Source organism: Camellia sinensis, chromosome 13, assembly GCF_055761805.1.
Source record: "Camellia sinensis isolate YWXY chromosome 13, ASM5576180v1, whole genome shotgun sequence".
Classification (NCBI taxonomy): domain Eukaryota; kingdom Viridiplantae; phylum Streptophyta; class Magnoliopsida; order Ericales; family Theaceae; genus Camellia; species Camellia sinensis.
The window spans coordinates 77,003,905-77,012,205 of NC_138973.1; positions in this window are offsets into that span (position 1 = coordinate 77,003,905).

The following is an 8,301-nucleotide window of genomic DNA, read 5'->3' on the forward strand; positions in this document are numbered from 1 at the left end:
GAAGGAAGCATACCCGCCAAGGGTAAATGCCAAGGATAAAAGGGCGATCAGAAGAATGGCCGTTCAGTTCATCATCTGTGGGGGTAAGCTGTATAAGAGAGATCATCTGGGAATGCATAAACTGTGTGTTGAAACCGAGGAATCGAAGCGCCTGATGGAGGCCGTCCATGGAGGAGAATGCGGTGCACATATGAACGGAGTAATGCTAGCACGGAAGATCCTCAGACAGGGTTACTACTGGTCCACCATGGAGGAGGATTGTATCGGTTTTGTTCGGTGATGCCACAAATGTTAGATTCATGCAAGCCGTATGAACATCCCGCCGTCAAAGCTGTACAACATGACTTCGCCATGGCCATTTTCAGTTTGGGGAATCGATGTGATCGGGGCTGTCACTCCAAAGGGGTCGAATGGGCATGAGTTCATCCTGGTCGCGATAGATTACTTTACAAAGTGGGTCGAGGCCCAATCGTATGCGGTGTTGAAGGCGTCACACGTTGCAAAATTTATCAGAAACAACATCATCTGCCACTACGGGGTCCCGAACGAGGTCATTTCAGATAATGGTTCCCACTTCAAGAAGGAAGTGATTAGCTTGTTGGAAAAATACAACGTGGCTTTTCATAAGTCATCCACAGACCGGCCGCAAACCAACGGAGCGGTCGAGGCCGCCAACAAGAATATCAAACACATACTGCAGAAGATGGTGGAAACCTACCGAGATTGGCCAGATAAGCTGCCATTTGCTTTGTGGGGCTACAGGACTTCAATTAGAACTTCTACCGGAGCGACTCCATATTCATTGGTTTATGGGATGGAGGCCGTTCTACCTATCGAGATTGAGGTTCTGTCATTGCGAGTGTTGACTGAGTGTCAAATAGCCGAAGCAGATTGGCAACAGAGCAGGTTTGAGGAACTCATGCTCTTTGATGAGAGAAGACTGAAAGCACTGTACCATGTTCAAGGTTATCAGCGCAGAATTGCCCGGGCTTTCAATAAGAAAGTTAAGTCCAGGAATCTAAAGAAAGGAGATTTGGTGCTTAAGGACAACCGAGTTCCCATCCACGACCCAAGGGGCAAGTTCAGACCCAATTGGACTGGTCCCTACATCATCAAGTCTATCTGGTCAGGTGGAGCTGTGGTTCTGATGGACCTAGATGGCCTAGAATTTTCACAACCGATCAACATGGACAAGTTGAAGAAATATTATCCTTGAGAGGCTTGCTAGGTCAAAAACCCGAAAGGGCAATCTAGGCAAAAGTTAGAGCACAAAGAATTGGAAAAATATAAAAACTGAGCTCGCAATGTTGAAAACCCGCAAAGGGCGGCCTTGGCAAAAGTTAGAGCGTAAAAGGAGAGTGAAAATACTCGAGTGAACCTAAGCCTGAACTACATAAGGCTTGATTCCCATCTTCGGGATACGTAGGCAACTTCATCCTGAAGTTCAGCCATAAACTTTTCCCCGATCAACTTTGTCCATTTGATCATCTTAGTCATCTTTGACTATCAAGCTTCCATTTGAATCTCCGGTGCAGTGCTATTTAGACTAGGGGCAACTTTCCGTTGCTATGCAATGTCGCAGCACTCTTCAGACTAGGGACAACTTTCCAGTTGCAGGGATCCGGGGTTGTGCATCTTAGTGACAGATCTCAGGCGTGTCCAGTTCTAATCCATATCGAAAATGGTTTTGAAAAGTTTTAATAAAAGTTGACTTTGTTCAAATTAATCTTTCTACAACTAAGACCATTTTTGGACCAAAGCGGAAAATTTTCAGTACCACAACCTTCAATTTCATTGATTTTCAAAACAGAGTTCTCCTGCTCTTGCATACAATCGAAGTTGCTTTTTATTACATTCACAAAGAAAACTTGAAAGTGCTAATAAAGCAATAAATCCGGGGCATAGTCAAGTCAGGTGTCCCTGCGCCCCCTCCCAGAGCTGGTCGAAGCTTCTGATACCGAGCTGGGCCCAATCTGTGCCTCTTCATTGAGCCAATCCAAGCACTCGTCAGACAAAGTATAACTGAAAGTGGGAGCGAGGGCCAGGAGTTCTCTCGTCCTCCATGCTGTGGCATATCGGGCAAGCTGTGCACCTCGAACTGGGAAGGCAGCCGGATACTCTATCCCCTCTGGCGGGCAAGTCTGATCATGACCAAATTGGCGTTGGAACCGGAACGGAAAATAGAATACACAGTGAGTCAGACCAACCAACTGGATCCCGGTCTGCCGGAACATACTATAGCTCATTGCCAGGAGACTGAGCCAAGGGTAGCGCCAGGCGATGCGATCTGCAGAAAAATTGCACATCCAGTCGAACCATCATCCCTCATCAAAGGCATCGACTAGGCGTTGTCGAAAGAAGTAGCCACGAGCTGAGTAGGCTGGGCAAGAGTCCACAACTTGCAATTTATCCATCAACCATACCTGGGGGAGGGATGAAAAATGAGAGAATAATGAATAGAGAGATGTACGATAAGAGAAAAGTAAGACAAGGGTTTTGTGAGAAAAACCGAGCCTGAGGGCCGAGTGATGTGAGCATTACATATGTGAGATTAGGTGGGAAACATTACCTGCAGCAGTAGTGGACTCCCCGCAAATCTGGTCGTCTCCTGGCAATGGAAAGCATCCAAGCCCATCAGAGTCTCAACTAATGTCATCGCAGTACAACTCTTCCCATCCTTCAAGCCTTGAGCAACTTCAATCAGGCGAATGCTAGATCCACCAAAGCTCGACGCAAGCAGAAAGTGAGATAGCATACACAAGCAAAGGGCATGATGTCGGAAACCTTGCCAATGATGGTCGCCACGGTCACCGGCATCAGAAAAGCGATAAATCAATCCGAGGATGTCCAGTTCCCCATTACAAGTAGGAGATCGAGCATCATGCGTGGTGAGTCCACACATCCGCCCTAAAGCTTGGGCGTGGCTAAAGAGAAACTGAGGCAAGATCTCTTCACAACTTTCGGATTCCATCAAAGCCTGAAAGTCTTCAAAAGTTGGACATACCTCTTGCCCGCCGAAGCTAAAGACCTGCGTTACCGGGTTCCAAAATCTTGCCGCGGCATGAAGGAAAGGAAGGTGTAGCGGAGTACGGCTCAGCGTGAATAGTGCATTCAAGCCAAAGCCCCGGAAGTTTAACTTTTCCGAGCCGTCTAAAGAAGCAATCCAAGCTGTGAGATTTTCGATGAGAAACGCTTCCATTTTGGTGCAAAACTGAGATGAAATGAATGAGCCACGGAGCTAGGACTTTTAAAGGGGATAAGGCACTGTTCAGGGGGACACGTGTCGAAAGTTTGGTGGTGACTGGACTAAATGGCCGGCCGGCCATCTTTTCCAGCAGACCGGCCACCTCCCCCCCCCCTCAAATGCAAAAAGCTGGTCGGCCAGCCCCCAAAAGTGGTCGACCATGCTGCAATCTGCGTATTTGGCCCTGTTTTACTCTCCAGAAGAAAGTTCCTAGTATTTCCATGCATCAGGGGTGTCAAAAACCTCCATCTCTCTCTGTTTCGGATGCGTTTCGTCACCCAAATCGTCCGAAATACACTTTATTTATAGAGTTGTTAAATCTTGCTTATCGAGCTGTTATTTTGTTGGTCGAGCTATTTCGTTTACCGAGTCTTGTTTAATCGAGTCATCGAGTCTTGTGCATTTGAGTTATTACTCTTTGTTTATCAATTTTGTTGTGTTTTTCTTATTGAGTTGTAAACTTGCTGAGGTTTTTGTTATTGTTTCTCAGTAAGATTAGGTTGTTTAGTTTGTCGTGTTGGTTCGCTACCTGACTTGGCACATACACAATGCACATTTACCATTCAATCTCTTTACTTGCAAACTGATGCGATGCGATGCTGAGAACATAAAGTACAACACTTTTTTCAAAAAAGCTGTTTCATTCCATCATGCTTTCCTTTGTTACAACATTTTACAGCAAATGTACAAGTTTTACAAAAAATAAAACTACCTAATAATGTACAATGTGCTACAACTACTAGTAAAAAAGATAAGCAAAGCAGGAAACAGCTGCACCAATGCTCTCAAGAGCAGGAATAAGAGGCCCTCTTCGTCCTCTTCTGTGAAACAGGCTCTGCACCACCGACACCATCTGAGTCGGAACTGTCATCCTCAGGATCCTCCTCAGTCTCCTCTTCACTCCCAGAACCAGGGTCGGAACCCTCCTCTCTGTCAGCAGAGGTCTCTGACTGACGATCTGTAGCCTCCTCCTCCTTCTCATCCTCATTGGGCTCCTTCTCTACGATGTGTGCCCTGCCTCTGCAAGACGACTCCCCTCTCCCGGCCCTGCGAGAAGGCCGAGATGGCCCGGCTCCCCAAGAAGGTCGAGATGGCCCAGTCTGTGGCGGATATACTAGAGGCATCTAAAAATAAAAAGTGCAATTTGAATACATCACCTCAAAATGTGTGTATCAGATACAGATGCAAGCAAACTACATGAAATGAGGGTGCATACGGATACAGTATGTGAATGTGGTGTGCCAGATGTGCTCTACACATGCAATTAATCAAAGCAGTAAAATGTTCAACGTCAACATGTCGTCAGAAGTACGATAAAAGCAGAAAAACTAAAGAGTACCTGGAAACCCATGATGGACAGCTACGTCTCTCTCCGCAAGACCATGCCCTCGAGTGAGGCCACCAATCCGATCACCCCCTCCATGTATTCTCTGGGTGGCTGCAGATACAAGCTCAAATCATCAATGAATAAAGGAGTGTCTAAGTATTTGAATGATAGATGAAAAGCAGTAGGGCATACCGGCGGTGAGTCGGGATCAATGACATATCGATGATCAGGCATGGGAGACTCTATCGGAATCGGGTAGGAGGTCCCGTATCGCCATCCTGTCAACTCGGTCGGCATATCTGACCATCCGGCATGATTATGAGTCGGAGGAATCGGGGGGACCAGTCCAGCCCCTCCTCTCGATGTGCCAGCCCTGCTAGTAAAAGGGGCGCCTGCAGCCTGAGCTCGACTCAAAGACAGCATGTCAGTAGACCTCCTCGAGGGAGTACGGACACCAGTCAACGGAGGCATCAAATAGGTGTGACGGTAGGTCGTGTACTCCCCGTCCTCTATATGCAGCAGTGCATCAGTGCCCAGTCTAGTGTCAATGACACCCTGGGGAGTAAGCCTATCAGCGATTCGCATATCGTCCGGAGGTGCTGAAGGAACACTCGGCTCAGGAAAGCCCATAGTCTGACGAAGAAAGCATTCCCCCAGGAACCAGGCCCTACCAACTGGCCCCTCGAACAAGATCCTTTACCGAGAAGGGCCCCATCCCCCGGCAAACTGAAATCGAAGGTCCCCACCCAAAGGCAACCAGGGCTGCCAGGTAATCTGTGGGTAACCAATGCATAGGCTGATCAGAAACCGTAGATGTATGGAATAAACTAAAGATGAAAGCATTGGGGATTGGGAGTTTTAGGTTACCTCTGACGGCCGCACCGTGTCGAAGTACTGCAATAGGTAAAGAAGAGTCTCCCGAGGCCGCGGCCGGTACTGGCCCTCGAAAACAAGCGAGTAAGGGGTCACAAGGGGCGCCTCCACCTCCAGCTCTGGTGCTAGTACGGGAAAATATACGAAAACCCATAACTATGGAAAACGAGACAGAAGCCATCAGAATACAGAATGTTGAATGCAGGATGTCAGGATAGAGTATAAAGTGTGCCGTGTGTGCAATATACATACATTGAAAAGCAGAAATGTAAATCAAGAGGGCAAAAGGTACCTCCCAGGCTCTCCAGTAGCCGCCGACTATGTTCCTCCGCCTGCGGGAGGTCGCGCTCATATAGCAATAGAGGGTAGCCAAGCTGGCGCCACCCCAATCACACCGACTAACCTGTGTGAGGTCTGCCAGGGCACTCAAGCAGATATAGCCCAACGGTGTTCCCCCTGTTGGAGAACAGAGTAGTCCCGAAGAGGAACATCAGAAACCCGCAGGCATACTGTGTAATCTCCTCCAGAGTCTCGGGCTCAGTATGCCTAAAATGTGAAGAAAATCAAGTGTACCGGACTCGGCCCGAGGATCGGTCGACCGATGGACGAGCTCCCAGTAAGTAGATCCAAGCGGCCTCCCACTGACCCATGTCCTCGTCATATGGGATCGCCCAGCCTCCCACGTCAAGGCCGGTCAATACAGCAAAGTCAAAAGGGGTCATGGTCATATCCCCGGCAGATGAGAAATGAAAGGAGTTGGTGGTGTCCCACCACCTCTCCACTAGGGCTCCCATCAACGTCCTGCTAGCTGGATAACGAGATATCCCGGCACAAAAGGGCCCGAATCCTGCTAGATCAACCCAATCGTGGATGGCCTCTGGGAGCTCCGCATACCAATCTCTCGCAACAATGGAGCCGTATCCCCGTGTAACACGGGAGGACACCTGCATTCACGGTGAATACATATATTCAGTTTCAGAAAGAAATAAACAAGCTGCGTGCAAATGAGATATACAAGCTGCGTGCAAACGAAATGTATAAGCTATATGCAAAATCAAAACAGAAATTCAGAGTTTGGGCTGTGTGTTCGACTCTCAATCAATGTGGACTGTGTGTTCACCTCAAAGTTCGAGCCGAGTATTCAACATCAAAATATTTGGGTTGTGTGTTCAGATTTCAAAACCAGCGGACTGTGTGTTCACCTCAAAGTTCAAGCCGAGTGTTCAACATCAAAATATTTGGGCTGCGTGTTCAGAAATTCAGAGTTTGGGCTGTGTGTTCTACTCTCAACAAGTGTGTGCTGTGTGTTCACCTTCAACTTGGGCTGTGTGTTCAGATTTCAGAATCAGTGTGTGCTGTGTGTTCACCTTCAACTTGGGTTGCGTGTTCAGAAGTTCAGAGTTTGGGCTGTGTGTTCCACTCTCGACAAGTGTGTGCTGTGTGTTCACCTTCAACGTGGGCTGCGTGTTCAGAAGTTCAGAGTTTGGGCTATGTGTTCTACTCTCGACAAGTGTGTGCTGTGTGTTCACCTTCAACTTAGGCTGCATGTTTAGAAATTCAGAGTTTGGGCTGTATGTTCTACTCTTAACAAGTGTGTGCTGTGTGTTCACCTTCAACTTGGGCTGCGTGTTCAAAAGTTCAGAGTTTGGGCTGTGTGTTCTACTCTAAACAAGTGTGTGCTGTGTGTTCACCTTCGACTTGGGCTGCGTGTTCAGAAATTCAGAGTTTGGGCTGTGTGTTCTACTCTCAACAAGTGTGTGCTGTGTGTTCACCTTCAACTCGGGCTACGTGTTCAGCAATTCAAAGTTTCGGACTGAGTGGTCAACTATCAACATATATGTGTGCTGTGTGTTCACCATCAAGTTATGGGCTACGTGATCAGAAATTCAAGCGTTCAAAACGCAAACAGAATGCTGTATCATGGGCTAAGCGTCAGAACAAGCTACGTGCTAAAAAGAGCAGATATGCATAGCAAGAGGCATGAAACATACAAAAAATGCGGAATACGTTGCAGAAATGTAAAAAAGGTGAAGTAAATACCTCTCGTGCCTCATGAGAAAGGTGAGACTTCGGCTCTCGCAGAAGCAAATCCCCAGGCACTCGATCGTCAAAATCAGTGAAATGATAAAAAATAGCCCGCGGAAGGATATGTGCTCGAGGGGCGTACCTTTCGGGTATGAAGGGTCGAACCCTCGGAGGCAGAGCCATAATATCGGGATCATCCCCAGCGCCCGGAGGACCTCCACCGTGAGGAAAATGACAGGCCATTTCAGAAAATCTGCAAAAGGAGCAAAAATGAGCAAAATGAGCCAAAATTGAAAAAAAGTCAACGAAAGTCAACTCTCGAAATGAAAAAGTCAACAAAAGTGAACCCCCGAGGAAATCTTCCAAATGTTGAGACAAACTTACCTCAAGTGGTGAAAATGGAAAAAGAAGCACCGAAATCAAAATTTAATCGGTCCAAAGTGATGAAAACTGAAAGATTTCGCGAAAACAACTTACGTGGGGCGTTGGAAAACGCGTATAGAGCTCAGATCTGAAGGGGAAAATGGTCTAGGAAGGTGGAGAAAGTGTTTTTGGAGCTGAGGTTGTGAGGAATGAGGCTTTGGCCGAGTGTATTTAAAGAAATGAGAGCGAAATGACCGAACTGCCCTGGATTTGGGCTAGGTGGTCAGCCGACCACCTTTTGTGGCAGGCCGACCACCCCCTTTGCAAAATGCTGGTCGGTGGCCTCTCCCTGGGACGAGACCTGGTCATTGGTGTTCCCCAAGTGCCCACCAAGCTCTCTGCAAATTTTGGAAAGGATTGGAGTCCCCGGGACCTGAAAAAGTACAAGAGAATTGCACTTTCCGTCGCG